At 43.3% G+C, this 19,105-nt stretch overlaps 1 pseudogene; it reads left to right on the plus strand.

Annotated features, from left to right (window-relative positions):
* Positions 1 to 19,105, plus strand: part of LOC119382609 (copper-transporting ATPase 1-like) — a 65,540-nt pseudogene that overhangs the window by 26,354 nt on the left and 20,081 nt on the right.

Below are 19,105 nucleotides of genomic sequence, written 5' to 3' on the forward strand. Positions count from 1 at the left end.
TGTTTTATGCACAAACAACAGTGGTGGGACGTTGTACTGGTTGCATGATTTGAATAGGGGATATTCATAATGCTTGGTGCTCCGGCAACACTGGGCGTTTCCCTCATTTTTTGCTGGTCGCAGTCACGGAATCGTCTGCTAGTGGCTCCATAAGGAAAGGCCATGGAAAGGTTGATCAACAGTCGTTGGCGGAGCTTTTGGGCCAAGAAAATGTGGCTGTTTTCTTCGACACCCAGAGCCGAATGGTGCAAGGGATCTCACTGTGCTGCCACAGATTGACGAGAACACAATATCTGAAGTTATGCATACTACAAAAAACTCATCCGGACGGCAGCTGCAAGAGGCGCACCGCTTCACAGAGCTGAACTGCTGTTCTCTAGGGACGTGCACTTCCGTTCTCGAACTTCTAAAATAACCTTGCACTGCAATACATCTCCATTGTGTTTCCCGCAGCGATTATAAACACTCATCATAAACACGCGTAACATATCGAAACCGTGTTGATTCTGCGCGACCTGTGCGATGCTGTGCTGCTTTCCTTGGCTCATTCCTTTAACCACAGGCATCACTTCACCCTTCACAATGGCGTGTTTCATAGTTTTTTCGAAAGAACCAAGGCATGGACATGTGCTTGAGCGGCACGGCGCAGACCAAACGACTGATAGCGCGTATCAACTGTATACAGAGAGAGTGGCCCGAGTACGTAATACTCTTTTACTGTGCACTGGTTGTTCATGATGCACTGTGCACGTAATCTATTGCGCAGATTTAGTGTTGTCATTCTGATTTTCTTGAACACTATACATGTGTGTTCCTTGACACATATCCTTTTAAAATATTGCGCTCTTTGCCTTCGCATCCCATGGTGGCATTGAATTACCGTGCACTATTGCTAACAGCATACGAGGGCCCATGATCAGTGGAAAGGTGAGTGAGATGATCTACCCAACAAACAGCTCTGTCTACTGTATGGGCTTCGTAGCTCTAGCTCCATTGTGTTTGCAGCGCACGCTGACTGGATAGCAAAAGAAAAATAAAAGGGGAGAAATAAGGGAACGTAAAGTGAAGGGCAGTCGTGGCATGCGGACTATGTACTTCGGCGCATGCTGCCTTGTGAAGCTTGCATAGAAATGCCTGTTGGGGCTTTTACACTGATCGAGTCTCGTGTGGCAGCACTGATTTTCAGTGTAAGCGCGCAGCAGAGTCTGTAGCATTAATTTTTAATACGTACATGTGCTTCTCAGCCATCGACGGAGCCTTACACACATTTATATACATAAATCATCACTATCGTCAAACTGCAACACTGACAAACAAGTGTTCATCAATCATGCTCTCTCGCACGTGTACAACGTCCGTCTGTTTAAACATGCATATATCGAAATTTTGTTCTGGAAGTCTAGCTTATATTGCAGGCAAGTAGCTAAATTGCATGGGCAAATAAGAACTGAGGTTGAAGAGGACTTTTGTGTGCACCGGTCATTTCCAAACCAAAGCGCAGTGCCACCATTGTTGACGAGACAGTTTGCATCAGTACTTTTTTTTTCTTCGTTCGGGTAACCGATACATTAGATTAAAATTGGTGTTACCTAGTTCCCTCATTGTCACACCTCCCTCATTGCCTGAACAGCACATGAAGCATTGGAAAGTTATCGCAGAACTACGCAGGACGACAAAAAACCAACCGTTAGCACCTGAAAGGCTGCGGTATGCGACAGGTTTCGTTTTCGCACCCAGAAAAACATGGCAGATCGAGCTTATGGGCTTGTCGACAGATGGCGCTGTACATTTTGAATATCCCCTATTGAATGAGTAGATTAGTGAGCAAATGAAGTGTTTCTCAATTTTTCACATTGTTGAAATATAATTGAATTAAATTTTGTGCGGTACATATGCTATTATCCTAGCCATGTTTATGTAGCATATTTGTTGACTGTGTTGTACTTATTTTTAATGTAAGGGACTGATGCTGCTTTATTTGCTATTGCCTTGTTATTTTGGTTGTTCTCATATTGGTGCCTGCGTGCTTCCTTTCCATTCAACCAAGTAATGCTGCCCACTGCCATTATTTTAATATAAATTCACCTTTAAGGTTAAGCACCTGAGGAGCAATCCTTTGGCAACGTAAACTGTTTGGAGATGACCTTTGCCTAGTTTCCCAGTAGTTTCCCAGAATTTTAGTGTGTTTGTGTGAAGGTAAACTTCTGGTAAGGTGAACCAATTTATTAGGTTCCCTCACGCTCTCCTTGAAATCAGTCTGTCAGTTTAGCTGTATCATTATTAAATTTTGCATACTTCTACTTTAGGAAGATTCATTTTGATGGGGTACCTTATTGCTCAGCCATAGTACCAAATTACATGCATCTCTTATTTCTACAGTGTCATTGCTGATTGGATAGCATTTATAAAATTAATTGTATTGTAGCACATGCAAAGATGTCTGAAAATAGTAAGGTGCCTTGATGTTTGTGAGGACATTTTTTATCACTTATTGCATCGAAATATTCGAGGTATTCAACCATTACAACACAAATGTTGATACTTTACTGTAGCATGCACATCGGAGATAGGACATCAAGATACTTTTTCATTTCTGCATCATTTGGGTGGCAATTAGCATTCAATGGTAATTGCCAGAAGAGTGTTACAAACTTTAGGAAAGTTCTATCCATCTTGTGCACATTAATTGTAGCAAGGTGACATCTTCTTTTCATGGAGAAAGTAATATCAGTATCTTAAGATGTGTGTGCTTGGAATTCATTAGATATGCAAGTTAGATAGAAACTGCAGCCACTGCCAGCCTTGAGAGTTGTGACGCTATTGAATAGATAAATTATGGAACACCTGCTTTCCAGCCTGCATTACTCATTACTTGAAGTTGAGAATGAGAAAAGTTTCATGCCTTTTCAACCTCACGTCACCTGGCATAACTTGAGAGCGTATTCCTTGCAGAACCTGGTATCATTGTAAGCTAGGCGATCGGACTTTACGATACAACTCATTGGTGGTGGTTCTTTCTGCTGTTCTTTACCAGCTGCTGGCTTTGAAGCCTTGGTTTACTTGTACTCTCACGAGATAAGCTTCTGATTCTAAACAAATTTCCGCTTCTTTTAACGCAGTTTGTCGGCGGCCGTTACTTCTATGTGCAAGCTTGGAAGGCTGTTTCCCACAAGGTCGCCAACATGGATGTGCTCATCACTCTGGCAACAAGCATCTCTTATTTCTACAGTGTCGTTATTGTTGTGTACTTTATGATTGATGGTGCGGACCACAGCCCAAAGACGTTCTTTGAAACACCGCCCATGCTGCTCACTTTCATATCGCTTGGACGTTGGCTTGAGCACATTGCCAAGGTAATTGCCTTGAGTCTTCAACAGCCATTTTGCACTTTGCGGATTGGATACATTCTTTTTCTTGAATTATTTCCAAACAGAGCCATATTTTGCCTATTATAAATAACTTAGCTTCTGGGTAACTAATTTTCAATTTTTACAGAGACTTTCAATTTTGCACATTTTAATATAGTCCTAATTACAGCAAATGTGCCACTAGACAGAAAACACAGGTTTCAACTGGCATTTGAAGCACATGATGCAACAACTGCAAGTCTAATGCTTACAAATCCATAGTTTTGCGCCTTTGTGTAACGCTGCTTTAGCAATGGCATTGACAGGGCTTGGGTGGAAGCTGGCAGTACATGAAGAATCGCGCTGCACTGTTTATTTCCGCAACTTGTCTGTGAAAGCATGCACTGGTAATCATGCCCTCTGTAACATAACTCTCTTTACGTACAGTGCAGTAACTATTGCACTTTTTTTTTCATCTGTATCCAAGACAGGTATGGCTTCTGATGCCTACAGAACTCATCAAAGTTTGTTCCAGTCAGCCTTATCCCTATGTAGTAATTGTAGAACGACTTGCGGTCATTGAATGAAAAAAAAAGAAAGGGATCAGGGAGTCTTTTTTTGTGTGTGTGTGTGTGTGTTTGTGTGTGTGTGTCTGTTTGTGTTTGTTGTGTGTGTGTGTGTGTGGTGTGTGTGTGTGTGTGTGTGTGTGTGTGGTGTGTTGTGTGTGTGTGTGTGTGTGTGTGTGTGTGTGTGTGTGTGTGTGTGTGTGTGTGTGTGTGTGTGTGTGTGTGTGTGTGTGTGTGTGTGTGTGCTTTAGATGCAACCACATGAAGCCAGCAGATAAAGAAGCCAAGGAAGGAATAGGGGATGTTATATATAGTTTCTTTTATTAAAGTGTTGTAATTGTGAGGTGAAGGTAAACTGAAGTAAAGTGGACAAAAGAATTACTCTTTGCCAGTGGGGACAAAGCCCACAACTTTTGCATTGTGTGTGCGATGCTCTGCCGACTGAGCTATGGTGGCCCTTGTTCCCTCATTCACTTGCTCGGTAATTTCTGTATGCGTAACCATGAGAATGTTGGCCAGCACCATTTGTAGCCATGGTGGCGAATGTGAAGCATTCTTGCTAGATGGCATCACGTAGCAAGGGATAACTTATGAGTGGGCAGCGGACCGATAAACATAAAGCTACCTAAAGATCTTTTGGTTATTTGCCACTTGTTCTTCACTGAAGGGATATGTAAGTTTGGTCGAGCTGCATGGTGAGAATGTCCCTATATATCTGTTTGTAGGGAAAGACCTCAGCTGCGCTTGCCAAGCTGATTTCACTGCAAGCCACGGAGGGCAGTTCTTGTGGACGTGGATAACAGCCTGAAACATCACTGCGGAGCAAAACACTCAGTGTAGAATTGGTCCAAAGAGGAGACGTGTTGAAGGGCAAGCTGTGTTTGGTTTTGTCTCTGCATGTTGCACACCTGCAAGGTAGTAGCTGTCGAGTATACTATTTGCAAGCCAAACAAATGGATGTATGATCATTCCTCCCTGTCTGTTTCTTTTTTGTTTGCCGTTCCAATTTTATAGCTCATGCTGCTTGTAACTTTCCTCTGATTTTTTTCGATTATGTGCTTGTTTCAGAGTACAATCATATTGCTTCTTGCGCTTTGCTAGAAAATGTATTTTAGCAGAATGACAGACCTGTTTACACAACATTAATAACAACCAATAGACAATCAAGCCAAGGAAAGTATAGGGGACGTTATTTGTAGATATAAATGGGAAGAAAGTAAAGTGGACGAAAAGACAACTTGCTGCCGGCAGGAACCGGACCTGCAACCTTCAAACAACGCGTCCGATGCTCTGCCATTGAGCTACGGCAGCGGTTGCCCTCTTGTACACTTTATCGGGTATATCTGTGCATTTAAACCTGGGAGTGTCAGTCAGTGCCACTCTTAGCCATGGACAGTGAGTGTGGCACACTCTTCTTTTGCCTGCTGGCGTGTCGTAAATGGACAGATATACCTGATGAAGTGTACGGGAGGATGACCACCGCTGTAGCTCAATTTGTAGAGCACCAAATGCGTTGTTTGAAGGTTGCAGGTTCGGTCCCTGCCGGTGGCAAGTTGTCATTTCATCCACTTTACTTCCTTCACATTTATATCACAATTACTACAAATAATGTTCTCTATACTGTACTTTCCTTGACTTGATTGTCTGTTGGTTTTAAAGGGACACTAAAGAGCAAAAGGATTTTTCTCATCTTAGTAAAGTACTCTTTCACAATACCAAAAACACCCTGCTTGCTGCGAGAAGAGGCTTAGTAAGCGAGAAACGCGCAAAAACAAAATGTGGGTTGAAGTTTCCGCACGATTCACCGTGACGTCACATGTTTTGACAGCGCCTACTAGGGACTACGTAGCTCCTAATCGGTAAAAATGAAGTACATTGTCCTCTGTGGGGGTCATAGACTTAACATACCAAGTTTGGGGTAATTTTGTTGAGCCAATGGTGCCAAAATACGATAAATACACTTTGAAATCGGTGACGTCACGCAGGGAGATTTTGGCGTGAAATTTAAAAATGATACTTTGAACTTGATTTTCTCCTCTCTTAATAACCTATGATGGCAAAATTAACGACATTAGAGTTCTCAAAGCACAGGTTATCGATCTAAACCACTTCATCGTTTCTCTTTAGTGTCTCTTTAATTAATGTTATGGCTAACAAAGCAAACGAGCCCTTCAATTTTCCTTCTTTCATTCACACTTGTTTACACACACGTTAGGCACAGGAAATTTTTATTTTCCTGCATAACTCTATATGTGTCCGATTTCTTAGAAAGGGCATTCCAACTTGAAGGGATCCTTATCAATTCGCTTTGCTGGGGTTGTAGGTTATGCCTGGAGCAAAGATACCAGTGGACGGAAGGGTCTGCATGGGTCACTCAGTTGTCGACGAGGCACTCATCACAGGCGAATCCATGCCTGTGCCCAAGAAGGTTGGTGACCAGGTCATCGGCGGCTCTATGAACGGCAAGGGTGTCCTTCTGATCATTGCCACCCACGTTGGCAAGGACATGGCACTCTCACAGATTGTACGGCTTGTTGAAGAGGCCCAGACATCTAAGGTAAGTCCAGCATCATCTGCTGTCGCTGAATATGCAAGTCATTTGCTCTGGCCAGATGTCCTCGATGCATGCTTTGTGTGAGCATTGGTGAAAATTGATGACTGAACCTACAAAACCAAAATTTTTTCTGCCTGAAGTTGTGACAGGTTGCTTTATTAAAGATTGGATTGTTGCCTTAAGTGGGTGTCTGGTTTTTTCCTCGTGTTTTTATATCAGGTGGGGTCTCTAAAATGACATCTCGCCTGTATGTAAAACGTTCTAGGAATTTTCACCTTTCAACTCTTTACTGCTTGCTGTGTTTCTTTGCGCAATCTTCAGCTGTATCATATGTGGCACTGGCATGCATAAACAACGAACATCTGCATCTATAACACACTTTGTTGTATAAAGAAGGATATAGTATGTTATTGTTTTGTGTATAAACATACTTTTTCTAGGGATGTGCGAATATTCGAAATTTAGAATATTTTTTGAATAGTGTTTGCTATTCGATTCGCACTGGAATTTTACTATTCGAACTTCCCAAAAACAAGTACAGTCAACGTCCGATTGAAAGTGACCCCTTCAGATTTTCAATATGCTTCACCTCATGACACTCTCGTATTGCGGCAAAGCTGCCTTTTGAGCTCCGTTACGGTCGAATTTTGCCAAGACACAGTCAACGTTCGATTGGAAGTAGTCCCTAGATTTTCAATATGCTTCACCTCATCAGACCCCCGTATTGTGGTAAAGTTGCCTTTCAAGCTCCGCTACGGTCGCAAATGTATTAACTCAAGAAAACGCTGGTTCCAACATGAAAGATGTGGCAGAGTTGGGGGCTCAATTAATGCTGTTTCGGGCCTGAAATTTGGGCAGGAAGTCTGAAAAATCGGACGCCGAAGCTTTTTAGCATCCAAAATTTCAGATCTTATATACAGTCGAAACCTGCGATAACGAAATCCCGAGGGAACGAAATTCTCACCGCAACGAAATATTTTCGGAGCACCGGTGAACGCCCATAGGAGTCAGTGCATTTCGTAACTCGCGACTACGAAAGATATTCATACCGCAGTCCCTCATTAACGAAATTTTTGAAACGCGAGTGCGCAAATAATCTACTCTCACAACATTAACTACATTCGAAAACTGCTGAAATGCATTCATACTAAACTTAAAATGTGCAAAACTATCGCTACAGTGCACTTGAGAAGCAGCCGCCACTATTGTTTACAAAAAACATAAAGCTGCCGACAATGATGATGATGATGATGATGGCTTGCCGAAACACCTGCTCGTTATCGCGGACTACGTAGCCAAAGCTAGGGTGCTATCGCGGAACGATTCTGTTTCCAATTCCAATGCCTTTCGTGCTTTTCGCGCTTGGCCAGTGGTCAGAACGACGGTCCGTCCGCGTTATCAACGCGATCAGCCAGCCGTGAGTGGTGGATGATAAGAATAGCATAGAATATGGCATGGAATCGGAAATAGCATCGTTCCGCGATTGCACCCCTACATTCCTCATGGAGTTTTCTTCGCTGGCTTGGCTCTGTGCTTGGCTTTGTTGGCTTTGCGCGCACGTGGTCGCGTGTGTGGAGCCATTTGTGGAGCGTTTGTTTGGTCGCTTGGTGCAACGTGAATTGTGTGTTGCGATTGCTTCGTCCGATTTCGCTGCCTGTGAAGATGCCGCTTCCAACGAAAAAGCGGAAGTTCATCTCGCTTGAAGATAAGGCTGCAACCATAAGTGAGGTGGAAAAGGGCAGGAAAAAAATTGACACTGCCGATGAATTCAGCGTTGCGTGCAGCTCGCTGTCCATGATTCTGCGCTGATCCGCGCTGATCCAGCGAAGCCGGAAAAAGGTTCGCCTGTAGGTGCACTTGATGGCGGTACTGGTGACAGCGCAGTGCCGCCGTCACTGACCAGTGCATGGGACGAACTTTGTGCAGCGGCAAACGAGATTCCCGATCGAGAGGCATGAAATTGCTGCATGGCCCGCCAAAGCAAACTTGCTGACTTTTGGAAATAAAATGTGTTTTTTGTAAATTCCATGTAATTTCTGCCGCACTCTCGCGCCAACGAAGTTTCCGCAAGAGCGAAATTTTGTGCTTTCCCCGCCGATTTCGTTATTGCGGGTTTCAACTGTATTGATATCTACAAGGCAGATTTAGAACTCCGGACTTGAAGGGAGCACACCCCTGTCCACCACATTAGTTGGGCTTCCACAAAAGTTGAAAGAGGAGGAGAGGCTGAGGAAATGGCATCTTTGGCTCTCACGTGTAAAGTGTTGTCGGCAACACTTTGGTTGCACCAAATCATGTACATAAATAGAATTCAGTCTCTACATTGCCTCATTCTTGATATGACAACTATGAAACACCACCCCGGCAGTCCTTCATCAACCTAGCGAAAGGAAACACTTTCATGTTGCTATCTCATAAGAATATGCTTAGGAATCCTCTCTAATTTCTGTTTCTGCAATTTCGCTTCGAAGTATTCGAAAAATATTCGAGAAATATTCGAAAAATATTCTATTCAATTCGCACTCACACTTCAATATTCGAATTCGCTTCACACCCAAAATTTTGCTATTCGCACAGCTCTAACTTTTTCCTTAAAGTTTGTGAAGGTACAACTTATGGATAAAACCGTTCATGCTGACAGGACGTGTGTGTGTGTGTGTGTATGCATGCATTTGTGTGTGCATTGTGTGCAAAAAACTGCATGGTGCAAAATGAAAGTTTAGTTACCTCAACTGCTAAAGATGTCAGCTAAAAAATATCAGCACCCATGGCTTGCCGTGTAGGGTGTGGTGGCAGCACTAAAGCTATGGCCTCTGTGATGTAGGTGCCTCAGTGGTTTTGTACTCCTGCGTTGTAGTAGAGAACATTGAACCGTTGCCATTGAGCGTTGCATTTTATGTGCAACTGACTGATTGATTATTCTTGAGGTTCAGTAGAGATTTTTCAAGTATGTCTTGGTTGTTATGTATGTCCTATGTGGGGCATCGCATGTATGTGAGAATTTGCCTGTTAGCAATTCAATAAACTACAAAACAGCACTGTTTTGTTCGTCCAACTGCATATTATGTAGCTTGTAGACGTTTCATTGCACACATATTTACTGCCTTGTTTCTATGCAGGCTCCAATTCAGCAGCTGGCAGACAAAATAGCTGGTTACTTTGTTCCTGGTGTAGTGCTGGTCTCGCTGCTGACTTTGTTTGCTTGGGTCTTAATTGGATTTCACAATGTGGAGTACGTCACACGATTCTACAAGAGACAGGTAAAAGTTGTTTGGCTTTGTACTCTCTTTATTGAATGACCTTATTATCATGACAGAACATGGCATCATTTTTGGAGGTTGTACACTCTCTCTTATTTATATATGCACATGTTTGTTGCAGTCAGGCCTGTAGCCAGCGGGAAAGGGACCCTAGGGGCCTATACCTCCACTCCAACCCCGCCTGAAACTATATTGGTGGGGACGGGGTTGGAGGAGAGTTTTGAAACACTGATCTTGCTCTGAGTAATGAATTTTATATATTTATCAAGTATGATGAGACCGATCAGCTGTACAAAATGCAAAGAAAAGAAGGATACACTGAATTTAATTCTGCCCCTTTTTACTGAAAATAATTACTGAAAATTAACTCTACTCGAATACTTGTGGCACCAAAGCCAGCACATGCTCCATACCCCACTTACTTCCCAAAAGATTTGTTACAGGCCTGGTTGTGGTATTGACAATATCAAGCTCATTTCAGTTAGCCTAATACCAAAGGTCAGTATCTTAGTACTTAAACTCGATCAGTATCTATAGCACTGATATTCAGGAACTTAATCGTTGCATTGCACTATGATGATTCAGATGTATGTTTGCATAAGCTTAAGTTAATAAATAAGTATACATAAATAAAATATTTGGTATTCAATGATGTGCTGCTTGTCACAGATGTATTATTGTTTTCTGTATAATTCTTCACATGGTTGTTGGCAACTTCAACCGACACCGAAGATCTTTACAACATTGGTGCAGTAAAAGCTCATTAATTCGGATTTCTAGGGACCGGAAAAAATGTCCGAATTAACCGAATGTCCGAATTATCGAATGGTCGAAATAAACACAATAAATGCACGAGTTTTTTCAACATACCTTTACTTAACAAAGTAATCGCGGATGCTTGTCTGTTTTCGAGCAGAAATTCGTGCGGACACAATTTTTCTGAGCCCTTCAAGGTGCTCAGCAGCTCGCATGATGTCTGCAGTACCGCAAAAGTTTCACCCGTCATCCACGCTTTTCGGTTGGCACGGTAATCCACGGGAAGATTGTTGATGTTCTTAACCCTTTCGGCCCTGGCGGTGTCAATTGACACCATCACACAACATTTCCCCTAGCACCTCGGAAATGATACCAAAACTACCCATTCTTGGGGGAATACTTCTTCAATGATCCCCACTGCGATTGAAACCAAAACTGTGACATGCTTGCGGAGCTGGGAGCCGCAAAGAACAAGAAGCTTGACCGAAGTCATGGGTGACGCCGAGGCAGGTCAGCTGAGGCGGGAAAGCGGTATTTTCGGATCGACGTACCGAAGCTGTTTCAATGAGTATCACACTGAAAAATGAGACGTGGTTCACATTTTGTGTACTCTAGTGAATAGCAGTAAAAAAGATGTCATTTTTGTCATTGCACTACCGCTGAGCCATGATGACCTAATTTGATGTCATGTCTATAAATCCAATAATACTTGCACCACTGGCTCAATTTTTCGTTTGTGGTCTTCTGAGGTCATAACTACTAGGAACACACGCACAAAAAATGTCCCCGACCAAAATAAAAAATCCAGGGCTGAAAGGGTTAAAGCAGCGTGGCTTTTGAACCTTTCCGATAACGAGAAGCGGCAAGCGCTCTGTTCCCGTCACGTTGGGGGATAAAAGTACGGTTACTCGTTCCTTGCTTCTTGCCGCCGATTGAAGGATCCCCTTTTATCACTCTTCATCACTTCTTGTCGGGAGAGCCCGTTATTCAGAGCACGCAAAATTTCTACTTTCGTGGTGAAGTCCTTGGCCTCGTACTTGGGCCACTTCGCCGGCGTTGCCATCGGCGGAGAGTGCGGTCGCACGAGAAGTCAGCACAAAAGCACCAGCAACGATCAAGCTAAAGGAGCCGTACTGAAACGTTCCTCGATAAATCGGCGATCAACGATGCAGCACACCAACGGGAACAAAGCAACAAAACCCACACGCGAAAAAAAGGCGTTCAACCAGTCTCAATCCAAGCCAAGTCGATAATTGATGTCCATGGCGATGCTGCGTTTGAGCTTCACTTTTGTTCCGAACTGTTCTTTTATTTCGTTTTCGAGCCTCACCAGCGGCCCGAAAGTCGCCGAATTATCCGATTTGCGGTCAAATCTGTCCGAAATAATGAGCGCCCAGTCTCATAGAGTGATGCGTATATTTACAGGGACCAGATGACGTGTCCGAATTAACCGATTTTCCGAATTAACAAGAGTCGAATTAACGAGATTTTACTGTATATCTGCCGTAACAGCACCGCACATTGCATGATGAGCGTCTTCATTGGCAGTGCAGTGGTGGTAAACACAAAGCAATGCGGTATTCTTATACAATGCCATTCTCGCACTGCTAACACAATTAAATTCTATATGCAGCGATATCACGACTCTGACGCCGAGCTCATCTGCCAGTTTGCGTTCCAATGCGCCTTGACTGTGCTGTCCATCGCATGCCCTTGCTCGCTTGGCCTCGCAACACCCACAGCTGTCATGGTTGGGACAGGTGTTGGTGCATCCAATGGAATTCTGATCAAAGGAGGAGAGCCACTTGAAATTCTCCACAAGGTGAGTGAGATTGATTTCACACCTTTAATCTTGAACATGCCAACATGTTTGAGTAGTACTGGCAATACATTAGGAAGTGCTAAAATAAAGATACTGAGTCATGGGGCTGAAACATGGAGGATAACTAAGGAATTAGAGAAAACCGTGAGGACCACGCAGCGTGCAACGGAACGAAAAATGATAGGAGTAACACTAAGAGATTGGAGGAGGGCAGATTGGTCAGGGAACAAACCGGGGTAGCGGATATTCTGGTTGACCTCAAGTGAAAGAAATAGGCCTGGGCTGACCATGTAATGTGTAGGAAAAACAACAGATTGACAGTAGTAGCGACAGAATGGTTACTAAGGGACAGGAAACTCAGTCGAGGAAGAGAGAGTCCGATGGAGTGACGAAATTGAGAAGTTTGCAGGATATAATGGAATCAGCTCACACAGGATAGGGTATGCTGGAGATAATTGAGAAAGGCTTTTGTCCTGCAGTGGTCATAAACGGGCTGAAAATGATGATGAGATTTGTAGATTGCAGGTGTGGTATTGCAGAGATGTCAGTCTTTTTGTCGAGCTGTATATGTATAGCGCTGGGGGAGGGACGACAAACAGGGACAAGACGACACACAAAATGCAATTGTGTGTTGTCTTGTACATCTTTGTCATCATTTGCACAGCCTTATGAAACTTGAAAGTCATGCATGATTGATTCCAAATATGCATTCTTTTAGCCTCTTCCTCAGCAGAGTTGTAGTGTGTTGTCAGAAACTGCACAAAAATTAAAGATAGGTGGCAGTGCCAAGCTTAGATTCTCATTATCAAATGGCTATTACATCACAGACTTGGTGGCCAATTAAGCCTAGTTCCTTCATGATTGTCAACCAACAGTGTTCCTGAAAGGGAAGCTGAAACTTTGTTAGCAAGGACCAACATGATTGTTGACAATGGCATAATTTTTTTCTTTGTTGTGGCAGCAGGAGCTTTAAAATACACGAAAGAAAAGTTACCGTATTTACTCGATTCTACCGCGTCCCCGATTGTAACGCGCACCCGTTTTCCCCTACCAAAAAAAAAAAAAAAAAGTAAAACATTGATTGTAACATGCACCCATTTTTCGTGAGAGAAAAGAACAAAAAAAAGTCCGTAGGAGTCAATCTTCGCACATTCCGAAAAACAAGTATTTGGATTTCAAAGAACTAAAGTTTCAAAAAATAAAACACAGTCAAACAGCGGGCCTTGCCGCTAAACTGTCACCACTACGGTGGCGATACGAGTCGCGTAATGGATCAGTCCTCGTCGCTGTCGGACAACTCCTTGTCGCTGTAAACGCTCTTCGATTTCGAAAAACCGGCCCTGATTTGGTCCACTGAAACCTTTTCGTGAAGCTTTGCCGTAAAAATCTTCTGCTTCTGTTTGCGCCAGTCTCGCACGCACGTTTCGGGAACTCCGAACGACCGCGATGCGGCCCGATTTCCGTCCGTCTCTGCACATGTAATAACTTTTATTTTAAATGCGGCATCGCAGTGGATTCGTCAAGTATTTGGAGTCGGCACTTCCATGCAGTCGATGCGAATGCAGAACGGGACGACGAACTGCTAAGCACACGTACGAACTGAAACAATGGCAGAAATGGTCGAGGCGGGTAGGAGGCGGCCATCTTGAAATGCCGATGGCAATATGATAACAGAGTTTCTTTTTTTTTTTTTTTTCGGTACTCGATTCTAACGCGCATGCGATTTTTGGACTCGTTTTACCGAAAAAAAGGTGCGCGTTAGATTCGAGTAAATACGGTAGTCTTGCTGCGCCCACGCGATTGTGCAGAAAGTGTGGGCGTGGAAACTAACTGGAACTACGTCATCGTCAGTAGCTTTGACGGAGCCGCGCAGCGCTGTCGTATATTCAACTGTGACCTCCATGACTAGTTCTGGCTGCACACGTTGGTGGAAGTGATTGTGAAGGCGATGCTTTAACAGTGCTGATGTTGCCGATAACACGGCACACTGAAGACGACGTCACTGCGTTCGCTCAGCATCTCAAGAAGCCCTGCGGCTTAAGCTGCTGTTTCTTGCCAAGAAATGCTATTTGCATTCACTTCAATGAACTCTTACATTGGTTTTTGAATTTAGCAGCGATCAAACTATGATTACGCACTCCAAAGTCATCTTTTTTAAAAGTGCTTCAGCTTCCCTTTAACCTGGGAGACTTTTATGGACCAATCTATGAGAAAGTCTTGGTGTATGTGCCAGTCGTATGTTATGATAGGTGGCACTGTTTGGTTGCGAAATTGAAGAGGTTCAATTTCTGCCTTTGTTTTATGGACAAGTAATCAGTGTTTTCTGGCTGAAGAAATGTAAATGAATGCTTAGAAGAGTGGCCTGGCACTTAGAACTGATGAAATGGTGGCATGCACCAACTCCAAATTGATGCAACCTGTAAAATGCAAGAAAAGTGATGACTTTGGGAAAAAAATGATTTGTTCTAGTCTCACCCATGGGACTAACAAACTTACTCAAACTATATGGATTTGTTGGTTTTTCAGCACAAAAGCTCTACCTCAGCACTCGCGGCATACGTTATCTTGTCATGTATTTCCAACATTGGTTCTTCAGTATGTCAGACTAACTTACTCCTGGCCTAGAGCTAATTTGTGCCAAATCTGACACTTGCTTTACACACAGTGGTAGCACACTTGTGCTTGTATTTCGTCATATACCAGCCATGCCTGTTCTGTATTTTTCCTATTCCATCTATGACCCTTTGTTGTGTGTAGAGCTACCATGTGAATATCTTTACAGGTCAATTGTGTGGTGTTTGACAAAACGGGCACCCTCACCAATGGTGTGCCAGTGCTGACGCGCATGACACTGCTGGTTGAAAGCAAGGTGTGCTCTCTTGCCAAGCTGCTTTTCCTGGCTGGAACAGCCGAGGCCAACAGTGAGCATCCCATTGGAGCTGCCATCACCAAGTTTGTCAAAGAGGTTGGTGCTACTGATCTAGTTTGTAAAGATAGTCTCAAGCGTGGTCTATAGCATTGCATTCAATTGATAACCTCGGACAACAGTTAAGGTAGAACAGAGAGAACCAGGAGAGTTACACTAGAGCCTGGTTCACCAGGATCTTGTGCATAGAAACACTGTGTTAAACGAGGGCTGCCTCTGAAGGCTACTGTTTAAAAAGCAGTTTATTTTTCCTCGGGAGTTTGGTTTGAGAAATGAACTTATATCTTGTGTTAAGTGAATAGACTTTATTTCAAAGGCCACTTCATAAGAACAAGCTCTTTGCTCCCATAAAATTTAGCAGCATTTTGCACCAACATCAGCAAAGGCCTTTGGTTTTTGTGTGCACATTCTTTTTTTTTTTCCCATGAGATAAGAATTGTGCCAGAGCCTTCATGTGTTAAGTAATGCGCATCACTCTTAGGTTTATTGTTGTAATAATGTTGCCTCTTAATTATGTGTATACTGTACTTCGACAAAGGTAATACGCTGTAGTCATCTATAGCATTACTTTTTTGTGCCTTCATGTAATCAATTCTGTCAGCAGTACTGCTTTCAATAATTTTCAGGGCTAACGTAAGTCCGCATGAATGAACAAGTGGACAGGTGCCGCTTTTAAAGGTACATCAGAGAAGACGAGGTGGAGGAAGTGAATTCATAGGCCTTTACTCAATCACTTTTGCTGACTGGTAGCTAAGTTTGATTTTCGCATCTGATACTAAAAACGCGTAAGATATGTCGGATAACTTGCTGTTTTCATGGCCACACATTGATGTAAGTTATTTGTGTACAAGATGTCTGTGCTAAATTTTAAACAGCACTGTTTTTATTTCCTTTTTTTTTTTTTTACAATGTAGACATTAAAGATTGACACCCTTGGGAAGTGCGAGGACTTTGGGGCTGTTCCTGGTTGTGGCCTGCGGTGCCGCATTTCTGGAGTGGATGCTTCGCTAAGCAACATTGCAGATTTGGAGCGCCTTGTCACTGACACCAAGCGCCCTCGCAGCAGCTATGTGGCTTCCTCAGATGACGTGGTGATTGACCGGTGGATACTGCCAGCCCATATACGGGGTGACACCTTGCTCAGTCCACCCCAGGACCGGTTGGTTGACGTGCCAAACCCTCAAGGTGAACCATTCTTTTGGGCCTTTCGCTGACTAGCACAGTTACATCATGCAGATGTCCATCCAAACTTGCTTACTACAGCATTCATTATCGCCAAGCTGTGGGTTTCGAGTGTCAAATCTCATCAGTTTTGTTCAATTCTTAGCGAAAAGTGGTGCAGTTCATAACTGTAAAACATACCGTGCAGTGTCAGTGCATGTTAAAGGGCCATTAAACAGCCCCGAGGTCCAAAAATTCTAATGAAGAAAAATATGCGCACTTTTGCTATGTGAACATGCTGCTACAAGAATTTTGTGAATACGTGCTATAATAAGGAAGTTACAGGGGTTACAACATCCGTTTCAGCTGGTTTCAAATTTTCGCGTGGCCTCGCCACGCTTCTCCGCCACAGGGAGGGGAAAGCGTAACCCGTCGTTGTGACTGCCCAATTCGGCAATGTGACACGATGTCAGCAATTGACGTCATCGGCGAGCTCGATCAGTCACAATGCTTTTCCACCTGCTGCGGCTCCTGGTTGTTTATTGTTTACGTTGTTGCAAATGCTCCATAACTTGACCGGCAGTTTTCAGCTGTTTGGTATTTTTAATCCTTTGTGACACTTCACAATGCAGCAGGAATGCATGCCTGCTTTCCAAGACGACGAAGGGGCGTGAAAGAAAAGAACTCTGCTTGCCGCTCTTGCAATGGGAAAACCAAGCAAGCGCGACCTGTCCGAGCTACCGGAGATTCTCCCTCTCTCTGCTCGATTTACAGCTGACAGCTGAACAACGCCTCCTTGACGTGTTGCTCATGTCGAAAGCGAAGTGCACACAGGTGCTATGCAGTGCGATGAATATATGCTCGACAACCTGACAACTGTGTGGTTGAAACCGCATCACTGCAGGGCCCAGAAACAAAGCGCAGTTTCGTATCGGTGGGTGGGAACAAGAACTGACGTTAACTTGACAACTGTTTGTTGAGACCTGGTTTAGACCAATCGACGAGCTCAGTGGTCCGTCAAGTTGCCCATGGGCAAGTTTGCGTCACTGCATGTACAAGGGGGATTGGTCAGGCGAAGGAAAGAGGCGCGGGAATTGTTTTTCGAAATGGAGGGTCTGCACGGCGCGCAGCACTGTAATATTTGGAAAATGTGATCACTGCGGTTTACTGTACGAATTGGCAAGCTTGTTTGGGGTGTGTAAAAAAAAAAGTCTGAGCCTGTTTACTGTAATAGTATGAAGAGCTGGGCGAGTTGGTTTGAGGACATTATTGGGAACATTTCGGCGCGCACACAATAGACGAAAATGAAAGGCGAGAAGACAAACGGGCTCGAACTCACAACTCAGTTTATTGAAAAGGAAGTACAGGAAATATATAACTGTTTACTGGCTCTTTAATACAATCCAGGTCATCAAAAGTATCCATAGCCCTCCACTACAGTGTCTCTCATAGCCTGAGTCTCTTTGGCACAAAACAACCAGCCATAATGGCAAAACAAGTTTTTCTGTGAGGCAATTCGCACAACTAATGGCAATGCAGTCATTTTTCCAAACAGCATGTAGAAACATAGTGTGCTCGTTTTACAGCAGGAAAAATGTAGACGTGGCACCCATAATAAATCTGTTTGCAAGAGAAAACATGCAGTGCATGCATCTCATACTTCATCTTCAATAGAACGATGACCTCCAATGCCATTAGTTGGGTGAATGTGCAATGCTGAGAACCATGCTTGCAAATTATGAGAAGGCTCACGATCTTTTTTTCACATTTCATGGTGATGATAACATTTGAGGAATTCTGCTCGGGGTACAGTAGAGCCGCCTTCGTCTCGAAACAAGAGTGAAGTAGCCATTGTGCATCTTTGGCATTGCACATTTCATGCAGGGTTTCTTGTGAATCAGCAATACTGTGGTTTGTACAAAGCCCTCGAAACAGAAGGGGCCTCAGTGAGTTGTGCTGTTTCTAACTTTAAAGTTAAGAATATAGTAAAACATTATTCACTGTAGCTGAATCAGATGAAACGCATGTTTATCTTGGTAACACGTTAGCGGCATTAGTGCTATTGCACTGTGGAAATGGGCTCCAGTGTCACAAGCATAATTGAACCCGTTGCAGCTTATATACCTCTCAACCTTATTATAACAAGTTCTGATAAGACAGGAAGATACTTTTCTTATATCTTATATTCATTATAAGCATACATGCATGGATTGCCAAATAAAAAAAAATGTTCGATCGCATCTATATGAAATAAATGCAAATGAGGTGTCTACAATAGGCCAGCAAAGGGTGTCTTGCGAATTTCAACGGTCTGTCGATGTTTTGCATCTTGAATTCAGGCGTCTGAAAGATTGAGCAGTGACTGTATTCGATATTTTTGCTACCAGGATATATGTTTTTAGTCGCATAACCGATACACTGTTGGATCGCACATTTTCAATTTCATTATACTGGAATGCCCCATTGAAGCTTAGCATGACCAATCAAACTCTATATTTACCTCATTATAGCTAATCATTCGTTACAGCCATGTTCATTATGGAAACATTTGACAATTCTTTTTTGCTGGAGTAACATCTTTGTACTTGATCATTATTTTCGCGGGTTTTGTTTGCTTCAATCATGTAACACGAGGTTTGGAGCTTTATATTGCTCACCAATACCTAAGGTAACATTTCAGCAGTGTATTCTTGTTAATATGGCTCAAGGTAGA

The sequence above is a fragment of the Rhipicephalus sanguineus genome, chromosome 2 (assembly GCF_013339695.2).
Source record: "Rhipicephalus sanguineus isolate Rsan-2018 chromosome 2, BIME_Rsan_1.4, whole genome shotgun sequence".
Taxonomy (NCBI): Eukaryota; Metazoa; Arthropoda; class Arachnida; order Ixodida; family Ixodidae; genus Rhipicephalus; species Rhipicephalus sanguineus.